Raw genomic sequence first — 20,587 nt, forward strand, 5'->3', positions numbered from 1 at the left:
ATATGTAACCGTGGGAGAAAGGCCTTACCACTGGTTGTTCCTCTAAAATTCAGGAGATAGGTTGGCAAGGAAAATAGGTTTATTCACAGCCAGCTTGGAGTAAGAGAAAAGAAAACTTCTTGGCTTAAATCTCCATCTTTGTTAGGCTTGGAGAGACTGAAAGCTTTTATAAGAGGAGGCCCAGTGGAATAAGAGGTAGAAATGTACATACGCAGATTAAGTTAACCTGAGAATCCTTGGTGGTCATATAAGCATGAGGAAGTAAAAGCAGTTATCAAGAAGTTACTTTTAACTTTAAAGGGGTCTGTTTCAAATTCTCACCTCCATTTAGATCATCCTTCAGTCTTGAGAGAATAGTGGCTTCATGTCATCTGGTTGGCAATTTATTCTTGGGTAGGTGTGTTGATCACACCAAGGAATTCAAAAACAGGAGTCAGGTGCTTATTCCTGAAGGAGATGAAGTCTGAAACATTTAATAGCTCCACCTAGGGGAAGAAATTTACTGCTGTTCTTTAAGAACTCTCTATAACCTTCCAGTGTGTGCTTTTAGTGGGGCCTGAGGAGAGGCCCCATGCCTGAACAATTTCCTCTAAAGATATTGCTGATTATCGGTCAAGCATCTTTGCCCCACGATGCAGGAGTCTTGACCCCATGTTGGAGGAAAAGTGACAGTTTTTGAGTCAGCATCCAAAGACACCTTTTAGTCAAATTTTAAGCAATAGAAGGTTAGAAGGTTTTTGGAAAGATTAGCTATTAGGCCAGAAAAAAATACAAAACATTGACAAGAGCAAAACAATACATTTGTATAACAGATTTGCACTAGTAAGCATAACTCTGTAGTTCTATCACTCTTATCTAATCAAAGAAAACCAACTTTTCCATAAAAAGCAATCCTGTCAAATCTGCACTGAAAAGTGCCTTTTAGCTAGGTTCTTCTTATGCAAATCAAGGTTAATCACCATCTGGTAGAAAATTTAACACCATTTTCCATAACATCTTTACAGGTCAGGTATATTTTACAGAACTGTAAACATTTTCAAATACAGGTTGTAAGAATGGGATGGGACCCCATCCAAGGAGGTCCTCAGAGGAAAAATGGGGAACCTCAAATCAGCCTTAGCTGTACCTGTCACCACATAATGGAATTGCAGGATGCATCAAAAGAGGCACAAGCAGAGATTTAGTCAGGAAAGAAAATAATAGATCAGGACACCTACTCAAAGTAGAGAGAGTACGGAACTGTAGAGTGAGATGTGCTGCCAGTGTCTCAGACTTCTGTTAGACCAGGACGCAAGAAAAGACCACTGACTCCAATAAAATCAAATTAAAGCAAGCTTATTATTTCAACCGGCCGGACTGCCTTTTCCTCCCAAAACGGCAGGAACAAGACAGCAGCCCCAGCTTTCCTACAGCCCAGCTTTATAGCCCAGAAAGTTACACAAAAGGGGGGTTACAGATAACAGAACTCTGACAAGCATCACACTAATGGTAGTTTACAATTTTTGCTGGCTCCAACATCAGAATTTTTGAGGACCATTAGAGCCTCAGAGAGGGTCGTTGTCTGGCCAGGGAAGGCCAATATTTATGAGGTGTCACTAAAGTTTCAGAGAGGGCTGCTATCTGGTCAGAGAGCCAGGCATGGGTGAGTTCAAGGCACGGGCAGGCATTCCAAGCAGGTTCAGAATTTGCAGTAATTTATAGTAAAGCCGAAATTAGCTTTTCATGGCTTTGTGGTGAGAGGGCTCCCAATTTAATAAAAGATCAGGTTGGGTTTATCACTTCTTTTAAAGGAAACCTTGTAAATGGTGGATATGAGGAGCACAAAGGAGTGGTGTCTGTTAAAGGAGCTCAGTTCCATTGACTGTGGAGCAAGGAGCAGGCCAGATCTGGTTCTTCTCAGAATGTCAGGCTGATGTCATCTAGTTAATAGAGTTTGGACTCTGCCCATAAAATCTTTGGTCTCTAACAATGTTTCTCTCTAGGTTTGTTTTAATTAGTCTAAAACACATTCAGTAAGCAAAGAAGGCATATAGGCACTAATTAACTGGACTTGCAGTAATTGAAGATTTATTGGACCTTTTAAGAATTCAGGCCCAGAGGAAAACAAGCCTGAGGTGAAGGTAAGTGCATTCAAGGAGTTTAAATTTAAAGCTACAGTCTCACTTTCCTCCTATTTGTCTCTTTTTCTACTTACCTATTTTACCAATTAATAACATATACATGTTATTATATATATAATATATTGTTATATATAATATATATTTTTAAAATATTGGATTTTGTAAATAAAGTCATAATGCAAACACTACAACTGAAAACAGCCCTTTAGCCAGTTTTGTACATGACTTATAGAAAATCTTCTACCTTAAATTTGTCTTGAGATGGAATAAGAACAAAGCAGAATCACCCCTTATTAACTATAAACATGGCTCACATTATCTAAAATGACTACAACTAATAAATATGGTATGAATTACTACACAGAGTTTAGCAACTTAGCAAAACACCTTAGCTTTACCTCTACTAGATGTTGATACAACAATCATAATTTGCAACATTGTATTTGGACTATAAGATATCTAAAGCTTTAGAGCATTTGTTTCAGTAAAAAATATCTCATCTTTGTAAAACTAGTAATTCAGTTAATCAAAATTATACACAAAAACTTTAGAACCAGAAAAGATTTGAATAAACCTAACCCTTGTAGGACTTAATTTTCTGTTAAGCAATCAAAAACCTAACAAAATCATTATAAAACATAGGAAATTATCTTAATAAAACAGAATCATTTTTAAAATTTGTTTCTATTAGTTATACATGACTGTAGAATTATTTTGACATATTATACATATATGGAGTATAACTTTTCATTTTTCTGGTTGTACATGATATAGAATTACATTGGTCATGTATTCACATATGTATTTAAGAAAGTAATGTTCAAATCATTCTGCTATCTTTCCTAATCCCTTTCAGCCTCTCTTCCTTTCATTCCCCTTTGTCTAACCCAAAGTACTTCTGTTTTTCCCTATCCCCACTCCTTATTGAGAGTTAGCATCTACATATCAGATAAAATATTTGGCCTTTGGTTTGGGGGGATTGGCTTATTTCACTTAGCATGATATTCTCCATTTCCATCCATTTACTGGCAAATGCCATAATTTCATTCTTTTTTAAGGCTGAGTAATTTTCCATTGTGTATACGTACCACATTTTCTTTATCCATTAATTTGGGCACCTAGATTGGTTCCATAGTTTAGCTATTGTGAACTGAGCTTCTATAAACATTGATATGGCTGTGTCACTGTAGTATAGTGATTTTTAAGTCCTCTGGGTATAAACCAAGAAGTGAGATAACTGGTTCAAATGGTGGTTCCACTCCAAGTTTTCTGAGGAATCTCCATACTGCTTTCCAGAGTGGTTGCATCAATTTGTAGCTCTACCAGCAATGTATAAATGCACCTGTTTCCCCACATCCTTGCTAACATTTATTGTTTCTTGTATTCTTGAAAATTGACATTCTGAATGAAGTAGGATGAAGTCCTATATATTGTAAAGCTATATAGCTAAAATCTTTGTTTTTGGCCAGTTCTTTGTAAGCTTTGCTAAGAATAGATCAGCCATTGTTGAACCGTTGAATCCACCTGTAAATGCATCTTGAAAGTTATTTTAAGTTTCTCTAGAGTTTAAGCATTAATAAAAACATCAAAATTTATTATTATCTGTCTTTAGGTAATTAAAAATGCAGGAAATAAAAGATATTTAAAATGATTATAAACCTTGAAAAAAAAGATGAAATTTTAACTTTTGGTGAAAGAGATTTTGCAACATTTAATTGAAGCAAATTAGACTTTTGACATCAGATATAGAAAAAAAAATCTATTTAACAACTTTGGGAGACATTTTAAGAAAGCAGTGAACATCCTGCTGAATTGAACACCACATACACTCATTTTTAACTCTAGGTTAGCAAAGGGAGTGATGTCAATTCTCAGAGAATTGTAAGCAGACTTTTAATCTGTTTAAACTGAGGGCTAATTAACACCAATTTTACTTTGACAATCATAAATTAAGGGCCTGTATATAAACATGAACGTTTTCTAATTAAGGGGTTTTGAAATAAATTTAATAAGGCAAACTAGTTTTAAAAGCTAATGCCTAAAAGCATATCAAACATCATATTTCTTTGTGTGTGTGTGTGTGTGTGTGTGTGTGTACTTTTAGCTTTATTTTTTTTATTAGTTGCTCAAGACAATACAATGATCTTGACAAATCATACATTTGATACAAATAGGGTATGAATTCTCATTTTTCCACGTGTACAGATTGCAGGATCACATTGGTTATACATCCATGTGTATACATGCAGCAATCCTAGTGTCAGTTGTATTCTGCTGCCCTCCCTATCCCCCCTCCCCTCCCCTCCCCTCCCATCCCTATTCTCTACCCATTCTACTCTGACACTTCTCTCTCTCTCTCTCTCTCTCTCTCTCTCTCTCTCTCTCTTTTCTTACCTCCCCCCTCACACCATCGTATATGTATTTTGTGAACCCATGAGGGTCTCCTTCCGTTTTCAGGGAAATGGATGGCACTAGAGCAAATTATGCTAAGCAAAGTTAGCCAATCCCTAAAAAACAAATGCCAAATGTCTTCTCTGATATAAGGGAAGTGACTCAAAATGGGGTAGGGAGGAAGAGCATGAGAAGAAGAAGTCTAACAGGAAACAAGGAAAAGAGGAAGGAGGGAAAGGGAGGGAGAAGGGGAATTCATATTTCTTTTTTATCCAATATATGGAATAGAGCAATCAAAATTCTGAAAGTACACATGACATTTAGGCTATTGAATGAAGATAGAGACACATACATTTCTGAAAGTACTGCTATGGTATATGATCAATTTACAACAACCCCAAAAAACCCAAAATATTTTAGCTCATTATAAAATGAGCTATTTTAGGAATCAGAAGCAGAAACCATATATCAGTTATTGGAGTTTTATATCATTGGTTATTTCCTTCATCTTATCTCACACCTGGAACAAAAAAATAAATAAATACTAAATAAAATTAAATTCTTTGAGAATTCTGCCCATATGCTTTAAATAATATTTAATTATAAACCTGTTTTGAACTTGGTCAAAAGTCAATCTATACATTTTAGTTCCTATGCTCACTTGTGGATTTTTATATATATTTAACAATTAATATTCCAGACAAATAATGAATGTCACATAGATATAAGCATTACCCATTTATCAAATAAATAAATAAATGATATTTGAGGTGTGAAAAGCCTACAATTTAACTCTCAATCAATATTTTACTGTAAAAACAAAATACAACTACATTTTCAAGAATCTAATGTAAGCAATGTATAGATAGGAAAAGTATTAGTAGCTCACCTATTACAAAGAAGCCCCTTTAGTTTTGTTGGTATTAGTAAGCCACATAAATAAGCATATTTGGTAATGATCCATTCTAGTTGGAAAATCCTTTAGTAATGGGCTTTGCAGAAAAATAAAGGATTTTAACAAAACTGATTGAACGTTTATAAATGCCTGTCCTAACTTACTTACTTTAACAGCTATCTTTAGATTACCAATGGAAATCAAGCACAGTGAATGTTTTAAGTTATTTCTTGGCTAAAACCCTAAAAGTTGTTATACATAAAAAGAAATGAACAGTATACTTCAAATATATAAAGAAAAGTGTCCCACTGGATAGAAGACCAGGAAAAAAAAATGTGTTCCCAAGTTTTAAAGACATTCTTATTATCAAAATGCTTAAATTACTTTATGAAAACTGTATGTATCAGAGAGAATGTGGGCTGACTTAACAGGTTCCAAGCTATGTGCTTATTTATTTATAAGCCAATTTGGTAACATGTAAACAAACAATGTAAAACCGTGTAAACATGTAGGTGCACACAAGAAAATATCGAAGCTTAGATTTATCATTTACTAGTTTTAAAAGCCAGACTCAATATAAAGTACAGATAAATTTTGTCTTTTTTTTTTTTATAGAGGCCCATCTGATAGATGATTGAACCATGCTGCTCAAGGACAGGATCCTCATTCGAGGCCAACAGTTTATCAAAACTATCTGTGGGAGAAAGGCCTTAACACTGGTTATTCCACTGAAACACAGGAGATAGATTGGTGAGGAGAACAGGTTTATTCAAAGCCAGCTTTGGGGAAACAGAGGAGTTTAGACTCAAATCTCTATCTTTGGGGGACTCAGTCATGAAAAGCTTTTACAAGACAATAGGAGGCCCAGTAGAACAAAAGACAAGAAATACGCATACACAGGATATAGATAGGAAAAGTATTAGTAGCTCACCTATTAAGTAGCCTGAGAATAGTCAGTTTTCAGCTTCCTTGGCCACCTTCTAAAGCATGAGAAAGTAAAAGCAGTTATCAGGTACTGTTTTGAATTTTAAAGGGATCTATTTCACATGTACTTACAAATTTTCTGATTATTTCTTCTTTCAATTACTTAGAAAAGACTTAAATTTTTCAACTATATTTACATATTCATCTGTTCTTTTTTCACATCTATTGTTTTATTCTCATGTATTTTAAGTTTCTGTTGATAAGAATCAAAGACTGTTACATTGTCTTGTAGAATTCCTCATGACTTTACCATTATGTAACATTTCTATTCCTAAAAATATCCCATGTTCTGAGGCCTACCTTGTTCAAAATTAATTTGACTCCAGCTCTCCTTTGCTTAATGTTGCATGGTATTCATTTCCCTAATTTTTTTTTTATTTTTTTTTAGTTTTAACCTAACTGTACCTTTGTGCTGAAAGTGGCTTTTATGTAGCATATAGTTCAGTTCTTGTTTTTTTTTCAAAGCTGACAATCTGTGTATTTAGCTCTTCTGTGTATATACTCTTCAGTATATAAAGTGGTCAATATATCATCTTGGTAGTTTAATTTTCTACATTAGCTTTTTGTTTCCTTGTCCCCCTTTTCCTACTTTCTTTGCATTTAATTAAGCAGTTTTATGCTTCCATTTTATCTTCTCCCCTGATTTCTTTTTTATAATTGTAATGGTTTGGATATGAGATGTCACCTAAAAGCTTCTGTGTTAATGCAAGAACATTTGGATGTGAAATGACTGAATTGTGATAGCTGTAACCTTACCTGTACATCTTAGTTTGAATGGACTGGTAACTGTAGGAAGGTGGGGTAAGGCTGAAGAATATGAGTCACTAGGGGTGGGCCCTGAAAGGTTTCATCTTCCCTGTGTCCCCTAGTCTCTCTCTCTCTGATTCCTGGCTACCATGTCCTGAGAAGTTTCCCTCTGCCATGCCTTTCCACCATGCCCTTCCACCATGTCCTTCCACCATGCCTTTTCCCCATGATGTTCTGCCTCAATTCTGGCCCAGAACAATGAAACTGGCTGACCATGGACTAACCATCTGAAACTTTGAGCCTCAAATAAACTTTTTCTACTCTACGTTGTTCTTGCAGGCATGTTGGTCATGATGATGAAGAGCTGACTAACCCAATAACTATTCTAAAAAATGTTTTAATGATCATGCTAGGAGTTATACATTAACAATCTGTGTTGACTTTCAAATAATATTATGCTGATATATATATATATATATATCCTATAACAGTATATTCTCAATTTCTTCCTTGTATTTCTTGGGCAATTGTGAATACATATTACACTTTTTTGTGTAATAAACATAAAGTATATTATCATTTTTGCTCTAAGAAATTATTTTTAAAGACAATTCAATACATTCATTTATTGCATCTCCAACATTATTAATTTCTTTGCATGGGTGCAAGTTTCTAAATAAATAGTATTCTTTTTCTCTGAAAATTTTCCTTTTTCAGTTCTTGTTGATTAGATCCAGTGTTGATGAATTCCTAAGTATTTGTTTATCTGAGAAAGTTTTTATGTCACTTTCACTTTTGAGAAGTCTTTTTCTCACTGAGATTCATTCTGACTTGACATTTTCTTTTTTTATTTTAGATTTTGAAGATTTTATCCCATAATCATCTTTCTTGTGTGATTTCTAAATTCTCCTACAAAACTTATCTTGGCTCTTCTGCAGAAAATGCATCTCTTTTCCTCTAGCTGCTTTCAAAATATTTCCTTTGTGTCTGATTTTCATCAGCTTCAATATGAAACACCTTGGTATATTTTGTAGTTGCTGTTGTTGCTGCTGTTCGTTGGGTACTCATCCTTTCTGATGTTTGAGCTTCTTGGATCTGTGGTTTGGTCTCTCTCATAGTTTCACAAAATTTCAGCTTTTATTTCTTCAAAACTCCATTCTCTTTTTATTTTTATTCTGGGTTTTGAATTATACCTGTACTAGAGAGTGTCCCCCCCCACACACACACACACAGCTTTTGTTTCTCTTTTCTGATATTTTAAACTCACATTTCACTTTATAAACACATTGGATAATTTCTGTTCACCTGTTTAAAACCTGGTGGGTCTTTCTTTGGCTGTAATCACTCTGCTGATGTGCTCTTCAGAGGCTTGCTTCATCTCTCTCACCATGTATTTTGTTTATTTTGTCAAACGTTAAGCCACATTTGAAGTTTGCTTCCGTCTTGACTTTTTTATGGCTTGGCTTTGCATCTTCCCATTGCACTCTTCCCAGAGAACATTTTTCTCTTGCAACTTCAACTGGACTATACTGTGGTTTTTACTTTATGCTTAGTATTGTGTTGGTGGTTGAAGCAGGGAAAAGTGGGGAGTTTTCTGATGTTTTAAGTAAGACCCAGCCATAGGCATGATTTGCAAACCTGATTCTTGAGGTCTTACCTTCACAAGTCTTCCTGTTTCTCCTCTAGATGTAATTCTACACCTGCCAAGTATTCCTTCCTCTCTCTCAGGGGTGAAGTGTTCTGTATCTTCCAGTCTTCTTTTTGCCATAGTTGCAGTAGGTTTCCACCACTGCCCTAGTGAATGAGTTTTTGTTGCCCTTTCCCTCACATACTGAGACATTTGTTCCCAGGGTCCCTAGGATATGGGCCTGTAGCAATGGATGCTGTTGCTCTTCCACAGGTAACTGCATGTGGAGACTCTCAGGATTTTCTCTCTGATCTTTCTTTGAAAACCGGGTGGAGTTCCCAGATGTTAAGCCTGACTGAATTAGCTCTGTAGCTGCCAGAGGCTGCACACTTTCATGCCATTCCACAACCAACATTTAGCAATTACATAAAAAATATTGCTGAATGAAGTTATTAATTTGCAATTACCGGATTTCGAGAGGAAAGATGGCGGCGAAGGGAGTGCATCACCCCAGTGCGCCGCATCACTGAGCCAGTGAAAGAAGATATGAAACGGCTGAAAGATATCTTGTTGGGAATTTCCAGTGAAATTGAGGCGCTACAGAATCTAATAGACAGGTTTCCATTGTGCGAGGTTCGGCAGTGGGAGCTCCATTTCTCCGCACGGAGGGTCGCATAGCCTGATAGCTCCGCGGCGGGTTGTCTGCGGCGCGCGCTGGGGATCGGCAGGGAGCCGGAGCGGGAGAACAGCGAGGAGAGGGAGAACAGCGATACGGATTCGGAGGGCTCCTGCCAGCGATACATCGGCAGCGCTTGGTGCGGAGTTCCGGCTTGAGACAGAGGAGAGAAGCGGCGGTTCCAGTCACCGGTCTGACCACGGAGGATGGCGGCCTCCATCTTGGAGAGATGATGTAATCATCCCATTGTTCTGCTGATCTCAGCTCATTCAGCTACGGAACAGGTGAATTCAGGCTGGTATTTGCCTTCGTCTAGCAGACAGATTTCTTGCTCAGGATCGGGCCTAGGGATCCTGTGGAGAATACTCTTGAAGGCTCGTGCCTGGCAAGGCGTGCGCCGGGCACTGAGCAGCGGGACTTGGGTTCCCGGGACTTGGGTTCCCGGGGCTAACCGGGCCCAGGTCTGAGGAATCTGCGGAGACTGCCTGTGAAGGCGAGCTCCGAGTGGAGCGTGCGCTGAGCTTGGGGCGACTGGGTTCTGACTCCCGGGACAGTTTTGGCCTGGGGCTGGGGAACCCCGGGGGTCGCTCGCTGGGGCCAGCTCCCAGCGGAGAGAGTGTATCTGGATCGGAAAGGCGGGGTTCTTGCTACCTAAGCTGCTTTGGCCCAAGGCTAGGGAACCGGCGGTGACTGCTTCTCGGCCAGGGTCCTGCTGGGTGCTGTGGGGGCAGAGTGGAACTTCCACCTGCGCCCAGAGCAGGCCAAGTGACCCGCCGGCGTGGTACCATGAAACCCCAAATGCAGCTGGTGCTGAAGAGAGAAGCCGCCCACGCTTAAAATAGGACCAGCGACCCACTGGCAAGACAGGCCAGGTAGCTTGCCAACGTGGTGGACACGTAACACTGAGGCAGTCGCGTCACACTGGTTGGAGTGGGGGTGGAGCAGGGTCGCCGCCCGGGTCCGGAGGGGGCTCAGCGACCCGTTGGAGAGGTAGTCAGGTACCCCCATTGGGAGTGGGGGCTGTGCAGAACTGCGACCCACCGGCCTAGAGGTCTGCCAGCGTGGTAGACACGTCACACCAATTGGAGTGGGGGCACAGCAGAGCCGCCACCCACATCCAGATCAGGACCAACGACCCCAGGGTGTGGTAGTTACGTTACCACAATTGGAGTGGGGTCAGAGCAGAACAGCCACCAGTGCCTGCAGTGGGGGCAGACCTGCGACCAATTAGTGTGGTAGACAGACCACCCTAATTAGGGGAGGAGCACAGCCACTACCCGCCCTGCAAGGGAGACTTCCCAACTATACAAGAGCAATATAAATAAATAGGAGGTAAATTTCAAAAACACAACAGTTGCACCAAGCAGGAAGAAACGCGAGCAGTATGAAAAGACAAGGAAAGAAAGGTCCACAAGCAATGCAGGTCAACTCAACTTTAGAAGAGGTAATAGCTGCAACAGACGGAATGTCAGATAAAGAGTACAGGATATATATGCTTCAGATGATCTGGAGTCTCAAGGAAGACATGAGACAGCAAAATCAGACAATGAAAGATCACATTGACAAACAAATCCAGGAAGTAAAAGATCAATTTCACAGGGAGATAGAGGTAATAAAAAACAAACAAATTGAAATCCTGGAAATGCAGGAATCATTAAACCAACTTAAAAACTCAATTGAGAATACTAACAGCAGATTAGATCACTTAGAAGAGAGAACATCAGACAATGAAGACAAAGTATTTCAACTGGAAAAGAACATAGACAGCTCAGCAAGTCTGCTAAGAAACCATGAGCAGAACATCCAAGAATTATGGGACAATATCAAAAGACCAAATTTAAGAGTCATTGGGATACAGGAAGGCACAGAGCTCCAAACTAAAGGAATAAACAGACTATTCAGTGAGATTATACAAGAAAACTTCCCAGACTTGAAGAATGAGACAGAATCACAAATCCTAGAAGCCTACAGGACGCCGAATGTGCAAAATCATAAGAGATCCACACCTAGACACATTATAATGAAGATGTCCAACATACAGAATAAGGAGAGAATTTTAAAAGCTGCAAGAGAAAGAAAGCAGATTACATTTAGGGGCAAACCAATCAGGATAACAGCTGATCTCTCAACACAGACCCTGAAAGCTAGAAGATCCTGGAATAACATATTTCAAACACTGAAAGAAAATGGGTTCCAACCAAGAATCGTGTATCCGGCGAAATTAAGCTTCAGGATAGAAGATGAAATTAAAACCTTCCATGATAAACAAAAGTTAAAAGAATTTGCAGCTAGAAAACCATCTCTTCAAAAAATCCTTGGCAAAACATTACAAGAAGAGGAAATGGAAAATAACACTGAAAACCAACAATGGGAGATAGGACAGTAAAGGGGGAAAAATAGTCAAAGAGGATAACAAATCAGGTTTAGAAACATCAATAAACAAATATGGCTAGAAGAACAAATCATATCTCAATAATAACCCTAAATGTTAATGGCTTAAATTCACCAATTAAGAGACACAGGCTAGTAGAATGGATCACAAAAGAAGACCCAACAATATGCTGCCTACAGGAGACGCATCTGATAGAAAAAGATATTCATAGACTGAAGGTGAAAGGTTGGGAAAAATCATACCACTCATATGGAATGCGGAAACAAGCAGGAGTGTCCATACTCATATCTAATAAAATAGATTTCAAACCAAAGTTAATCAAAAGGGATAAAGAAGGACACTTCATACTGCTCAAGGGAACCATACACCAACAAGACATAACAATCATAAATATATATGCCCCAAATAATGGTGCGGCTGTGTTTATCAAGCAAACTCTCCTCAAGTTCAAGAGTCTAATAGACCACCATACAATAATCATGGGAGACTTCAACACACCTCTCTCACCACTGGACAGATCTTACAAACAAAAGTTAAATAAAGAAACTATAGAACTCAATAACACAATTAACAACCTAGACTTAATTGACATATATAGACTATACCACCCCAAATCAAGTAGTTACACTTTTTTCTCAGCAGCACATGGAACCTTCTCAAAAATAGACCATATATTATGTCACAGGGCAACTCTTAGACAATATAAAGGGGTAGAGATAATACCATGCATCTTATCTGATCATAATGGAATAAAACTGAAAATCAACGATAAAAGAATGAAGGAAAAATCAAGCATCACTTGGAGAATGAACAATAGGTTGCTGAATGATCAATGGGTTTTAGAAGACATCAAGGAGGAAATTAAAAAATTCCTAGAGTTAAATGAAAACACAGACACAACATATCGGAATCTATGGGACACATTGAAAGCAGTTCTAAGAGGAAAATTCATTGCTTGGAGTTCATTCCTCATAAAAAGAAAAAACCAACAAATAAATGATCTCATACTTCATCTCAAAATCCTAGAAAAAGAAGAGCAAAACAACAGCAAAAGAAGTAGAAGGCAAGAAATAATTAAAATCAGAGCTGAAATAAATGAAATTGAAACAAAAGAAACAATTGAAAAAATTGACAGGACTAAAAGTTGGTTCTTTGAAAAAATAAATAAAATTGACAGACCCTTAGCCATGCTAACGAAGAGAAGAAGAGAGAGAACTCAAATTACTAACATACGGGATGAAAAAGGTAATATCACAACAGACACTTCAGAAATACAGAAGATAATCGGAAATTATTTTGAATCCTTATACTCCAATAAAATAGAAGACAGTGAAGGCATAGATAAATTCCTTAAGTCTTATGACCTGCCCAGATTGAGTCAGGAGGATATAGACAACCTAAACAGACCAATAACAATAGAGGAAATAGAAGAAACCATCAAAAGATTACCAACTAAGAAAAGCCCAGGACCGGATGGGTATACAGCAGAGTTTTACAAAACCTTTAAAGAGGAACTAACACCAATACTTTTCAAGCTATTTCAGGAAATAGAAAAAGAGGGAGAACTTCCAAATTCATTCTACGAGGCCAACATCACCCTGATTCCGAAACCAGACAAAGACACTTCAAAGAAAGAAAACTACAGACCAATATCTCTAATGAACCTTGACGCAAAAATCCTCAATAAAATTCTGGCGAATCGGATTCAAATACATATCAAAAAAATTATACATCATGATCAAGTAGGATTCATCCCTGGGATGCAAGGCTGGTTCAATATACGGAAATCAATAAATGTTATTCACCACATCAATAGACTTAAAAATAAGAACCATATGATCATCTCGATAGATGCAGAAAAAGCATTCGACAAAGTACAGCATCCCTTTATGTTCAAAACTCTAGAAAAATTAGGGATAACTGGAACATACCTCAACATTGTAAAAGCAATCTACGATAAGCCACAGGCCAGCATCATTCTGAATGGAGAAAAATTGAAGGCATTCCCTCTAAGATCTGGTACAAGACAGGGATGCCCTCTCTCACCACTTCTGTTCAACATAGTCCTCGAAACACTGGCCAGAGCAATTAGACAGACAAAAGAAATTAAAGGCATAAAAATAGGAAAAGAAGAACTTAAATTATCACTATTTGCAGATGATATGATCCTATACCTAGCAGACCCAAAAGGGTCTACAAAGAAGCTATTAGAGCTAATAAATGAATTCAGCAAAGTGGCAGGATATAAGATCAACACGCATAAATCAAAGGCATTCCTGTATATCAGTGACAAATCCTCTAAAACGGAAATGAGGACAACTACTCCATTCACAATATCCCCCCCAAAAATAAAATACTTGGGAATCAACCTAACAAAAGAGGTGAAAGATTTATATAATGAAAATTATAGAACCCTAAAGAAAGATATAGAAGAAGACCTTAGAAGATGGAAAAATATACCCTGCTCATGGATAGGTAGAACTAACATCATCAAAATGGCGATATTACCAAAAGTTCTCTATAAGTTCAATGCAATGCCAATCAAAATCCCAATGGAACTTCTTGTAGAAATAGATAAAAGAATCATGAAATTCATATGGAATAATAAAAGACCCAGAATAGCAAAAACAATGCTAAGCAGGAAGAGTGAATCAGGCGGTATAGCGATACCAGACTTCAAACTATACTACAGAGCAATAGTAACAAAAACAGCATGGTACTGGTACCAAAACAGGCGGGTGGACCAATGGTACAGAATAGAGGACACAGAAACCAATCCACAAAACTACAACTATCTTATATTTGATAAAGGGGCTAAAAGCATGCAATGGAGGAAGGATAGCATCTTCAACAAATGGTGCTGGGAAAACTGGAAATCCATTTGCATCAAAATGAATCTGAACCCCTATCTCTCGCCATGCACAAAAGTTAACTCAAAATGGATTAAGGAGCTTGATATTAAATCAGAGACATGGCATCTGATAGAAGAAAAAGTTGGTTATGATCTACATACTGTGGGATCGGGCCCCAAATTCCTCAATAGGACACCCATAGCGCAAGAGTTAATAACTAGAATCAACAAATGGGACTTACTCAAACTAAAAAGTTTTTTCTCAGCAAAAGAAACAATAAGAGAGATAAACAGGGAGCCTACATCCTGGGAACAAATCTTTAATCCACACACTTCAGATAGAGCCCTAATAACCAGAATATACAAAGAACTCAAAAAATTAGACAATAAGATAACAAATAACCCAATCAATAAATGGGCCAAGGACCTGAACAGACAGTTCTCAGAGGAGGACATACAATCAATCAATAAGTACATGAAAAAATGCTCACCATCGCTAGCAGTTAGAGAAATGCAAATCAAAACTACCCTAAGATACCACCTCACTCCAGTAAGATTGGCAGCCATTAGGAAGTCAAACAACAATAAGTGCTGGAGAGGATGCGGGGAAAAGGGCACTCTTGTTCATTGCTGGTGGGACTGCAAATTGGTGCAGCCAATTTGGAAAGCAGTATGGAGATTTCTTGGAAAGCTGGGAATGGAACCACCATTTGACCCAGCTATTCCCCTTCTCGGTCTATTCCCTAAAGACCTAATAAGAGCATGTTACAGAGACACTGCTACAACGATGTTCATAGCAGCACAATTCACTATAGCAAGATTATGGAATCAGCCTAGATGCCCTTCAATAGATGAATGGATAAAAAAAAATGTGGCATTTATACACAATGGAGTATTACTCTGCATTAAGGAACGACAAAATCATAGAATTTGGAGGGAAATGGATGGCATTAGAGCAGATTATGCTAAGTGAAGCTAGTCAATCGTTAAAAAACAAATACCAAATGACCCCTTTGATATAAGGGGAGTAAACAAGGACAGGGCAAGGATGAAGAGCTTGAGAAGAAGATTTACATTAAACAGGGATGAGGGGAGGGGAGGGGAGGGGAGGGGAGGGGAGGGGAGGGGAGGGGAGGGGGGATAGTAGAGAATAGGACAGACAGCAGAATACATCAGACACTAGAAAGGCAATATGTCAATCAATGGAAGGGTAACTGATGTGAAACAACAATCTGTATACGGGGTAAAGTTGGGAGTTCATAACCCACTTGAATCAAACTGTGAAAGATGATGTATTAAGAACTGTGTAATGTTTTGAACGACCAACAATAAAAAAAAAAAATTTGCAATTACCATAGACAAATGATAGGTAGTGCCAACTGACCAGGAGTAGATTATACAGTCCTCATTGAAAGGCCAACAGCAATGATAGACAGTCTCACCTGGTGTTAGGTGGAGTAGAAGAGAGTCGCTCCCCATAAGAAATAAGCATATACCTCCACTTCATAAATACCTCATTCAGACATAGACAAATTATGAAAATGTTTTTCTTCAGTCTAATTAACATGAACATAGATTTTCTTAAAAATCTGCAATAATTAGACTGGAATTATTGTTGAGCCATGCTATTTTTAAAGTTTAAATAAGAGACAGACATGGTGGCACACACCTATAATCCCAGTGGCTCAGGAGGCTGCGGCAGGAGGATCACAAGTTCAAAGCCAGCCTCAGCAATGGCAAGGTGCTAAGCAACTCAGTGAGAACCTCTTTAACTAAAATGCAAAATAGGGCTGGGGATGTGGCTCAGTGGTTGAGTGCCCCTGAGTTCAATCCCCAGTACAAAAAACAAAAAAATAAATAAGCCTTTTATTTTCTAACAGTTTTAGATTTACAGAAAAGATACAAACAGCACAGAGTTCCTATGCATCCCACACCCAGCTCCCCTGTAGTATCTCTTTAAATTATTATAGAACATGTACAAAACAAAGAACTAATAATGATACATTTTTATGAAGTAAACTCCATAGTATCTAGATTTCCCTCACTTTTTCCCCATGATATTCTTGTTGAGGACCCTAACCAGGATATCACAATACATGTCATCATCAATCTCCCTAGGCTTTATGGGATCTGAATAGTTTGTTGGATTTTTCTCTGGTTTCAGTAAACTTGACAGTTTGGATCATACTGGAAAGGTTTTATGAACAATACACTTCCCCTACTTTTCAAGAGCCCTTGGAGAGCTTTCTCAGATCCTCCCATTGAGAACCTAGTGGGAGCTTGAAAAAAAGGTCTTGGTGACCCTCCACTCCCTGTCCTGGGACTGCTGCCCTCAGGAGCTTCTCACTCTTATGCTGGTTTGTGTTCAGTTTCCACAAATCTGTCGAAATTACTACTTTAGCATTTCTACTATCTTATGACTTCCTACAGCTTTGCTCCAGGAAAGCAAAGCTTTTTTGTGTGTGTGATATATCTTTCTGGAAGCACTTGATTCTGTGGATGCTGAAATGGTGGGTTTTCATTGAAATCTCATTTCTCTGTTGGATCTCCCCAAAAGCTGATGTTTGGTTTATAAAGACAAAGTTCTTGTTTTTAAAGATCACTTCTTGTAAAGACAGCAGTGACAACTTCTCTGTTCTTCATATTTTGAAGCTGAAACCAGAAGTCCATGCTATTTTCATATGCTGTCACCCCATGTTCCTGATTCTTCACCTGACTAGGGACCAATGGGAGTTGCTGTGTCTAATTAAAGCGCAGTGCTAAAAGGAAATGGCATCGAGTTAATAATGTAACTAAGTAGATCAAATCACATGGACTATGTAAGAATGCATGTGAAGGGAAAATATCCTGTTTATATTTACAATACTAAATTGTATTTTTTGAAGGTTATTCAGAATTTATTGACCTGTGTAAGGCAATTTTTCAAGCTTCTTCTAGCACTTCATTTGAATGCTATTATTTTTTGAATATAAAATGTCCTCCAAAAAAAAGCTCATTTGGCAATGCTGTAATTTTCAGAAAAAGTGACATGGTTAGATTATGAAAGCTGTAACCTAATCAGTGGATTAATCCATTTGATAGATTGACATTTTAATAGATTATGGGGTGGTAACTAGAGGAAGATGGGGGCAAGGCTGGAAGAAGTAGGTCACCGAGGCTGTGCCCTTGGGGATTATTATATCCTGTCCCTGGCTCCTTGTGCTCTCTCTCTCTTTTTGGCTGCCATGAGCTGAATAGCTTTCCTCTGCCATGCCCTTCTGCCATGAAGTTTGGCCTCATGTTGGGCCCAGAAAAATGGAGCTCTGACCTTGCACTAAACCTCTGCCACTGTGAGCCCAAAATAAACATTTTCTTCTCTTAGTCTTATCAAGTATTTTGGTCACACCAATAAAAGGCTGACTAACACAAATATAGACATGTTACTAACCATCTCTGTATATAATTTAGTATACTTCAATTTTGCTAAGATTTACTTATTCTAAAAGCTATTAACTTGTGTTTAAACAAGATTATAGGCATGAAGTAAAAACTGATTTGGTACCAAAAAATTGCTATGTATTTCTGCTTGAATATATGAGCTGTTTTTAATTTTTTTTTAATTTAAGTGATGATGAAACGTGAATGATGAAGAAATGGGTGTGAATTCAACACTTTATATGAATAAAAATATATATGTGATTCTCTCCTTTAAAATGGCATAATGTGAGCAAGTATAAATATTTTTTACCACACATTCCTCTCTGGAAACAATAGAATGCAAAGCAGGCAGATGAATATTCATTACTGAAAGTAGGAAGTAATAACAAATATGCCAACACTGGGCGAAGGGGATAAACTATAGTGAAACAATGATAAAATTAAAACAAAACAGCAAAAAACATTTGAAATTATCTACAGTTATTTTGGTCTTTTTGCAGTGCTGGGGATCAAACCCAGAACTTCACAAATACCAGGAAAGCACTCTACTGCTGACCTACACCCCCATTCCTCTACAGTTATTTTGTAACATGCAGAATTTTGCAAAAATAGATGATCCATTCAGAAACTAGTGACCTAGTCGAACAATGTGTATATGTGTTTGTGAGTGAGTTGGTTGGGGTAAGTGGAATAGCAGCTTACAGAAGCATTCCTGATCCCAAGTGCCCACTGAGAGGGATGCGAGATGATAAGAAGAAAACATCATAGGGGACTGCACTGGGGGACTGGAGATACAAGAGTAGGGGGAACAGGGTTTAGGAGTATGAGGGACAGCATACAGGGTAGAATGGCAGAAGTTGGGTTCATGGACTGAGAAGGAACCCCAACCATGGAGGACTTTGTAGCCCTGGACCTTGTGTCAGTCTGAATGAAACAGGAACTTAGGCAAGAATTGATCTTACCTCTGTTTTGAAAGAATTGTATTGCCTGCTTGATGGCCAATTTCCTGCAGAAGGTCAACTTAGGCAATATAAGAATCACAGATTAATCAGGTTGGATATCACTGGTCTATTTGAGGGGAGACAATGTGGTTGGAATCTGAATATATTTTAAGGACTTTTAAATAATTTAAATATATAAGATGATGGGAAGAGAAGTATCAAGTATGACTCTGAAGTTCTGTCTGTTTTAGTCTGTTCTTATTTCTATAACAAAATATCTTAGACTGTATAATTTATAAACACCAGAAATTCATTTCCTACAGTTCTGTGAGCTGGTAAGTCCAAGATCAAGGCACCAGCATGCTGCTGGTGATGGTCTGTTCCTCATAGAGGTTGTCTTCTTTCTATGTGCCCACATGGTGTATGAGCAAAGCAGCTTCCTTCAACGTGTTCTATAAGGGCACTAATCTCACATGTGAGGGTGGAGACCTCATGACTTAATCATGCTCCAAATGTCCCACTCCCTAATGCTATTAGGTTCCAACATACCAATATTGGGAAACCAGTATTCCAACCTTATCAAGATCTAAGTAACAAGAAGGACAGAGTTGACATTTGCAGAGCTGGGTTCATTGTACATAGAGATGCATGTAATAGTGGAAGCAAAAGAAGCAGAGGTTTTGAGCCTATGGAATTTGAAATGCCTTTCATACCCTTGTGGACATTATTGAGGTGATGTTAGGATATAAAAGTCTGAGGATCCTGAAATTGATCAAGGCTTTGAGACATTGATAGCATTTATAATTCTGAAATTAGATGAGATCTTTTAGAAAACAAAAGACTAGAAGGGAGGACATCTCAAGGCTGAGCCACAGGGATGCTCACTTATGTAGGTTGCAGTGAAGAGAACCCAAAAATAAGGATAAGAGAGAATACTCAAAGAAAAACCCACAGAGGGCTAGACAGTTGAGGGCTTTTTGAGTCAACCCACTATGGAGAGCTGAATGATCTCTGCTGGTGGGATCCTACAATAGATCTCCCATTAAATGCTCCCAGTGAAAGCAGAGTTAGTAATACACATGGGATCTATGCATTGACGCCACAGCACAAGAACAGGACAATATGAAACACTGCAAATGCAATGGAGGATAGGTGTCTTAATAATATTCCAAATGAATTTTTCCTGTGATTTTAAACTAACTATAAAAAATTTGAGCTCACCATTAAAATAGCTGAGAAGAAGACAAAGGAAACCTAGAAAGAGATACTAAGAGAAGAAATACAAAGCAGGGTGGGAGATATCAGGGCAGGGTAAATATAAATAAAATCATTAAAAATGAAAAATGCATAAAGGAAGAAATAAAATTATAAAACAAATGAAAACCATATTAGAAATAACAAAAAATAAAATCTAATCTGTTAGCATTATAACCAGAGGAATGAACCCAAACAATGAAGAGTTAAGAAGAGAATAATAAACATATAAATTGAACAGAGAGTGTCAGCAAACACATAATTAATATTCCTGGGAAACATAGGTGAAAAC

At 38.0% G+C, this 20,587-nt stretch overlaps 1 protein-coding gene across 1 annotated transcript in view; it reads left to right on the top strand.

Moving 5' to 3' along the window:
• The window catches only part of Gabrg3 (gamma-aminobutyric acid type A receptor subunit gamma3), a 581,387-nt gene that overhangs the window by 532,989 nt on the left and 27,811 nt on the right, over positions 1 to 20,587 (top strand). The gene's annotated exons all lie outside the window — the stretch shown is intronic.

This window comes from Ictidomys tridecemlineatus, chromosome 5, assembly GCF_052094955.1.
Source record: "Ictidomys tridecemlineatus isolate mIctTri1 chromosome 5, mIctTri1.hap1, whole genome shotgun sequence".
Lineage (NCBI taxonomy): Eukaryota > Metazoa > Chordata > Mammalia > Rodentia > Sciuridae > Ictidomys > Ictidomys tridecemlineatus.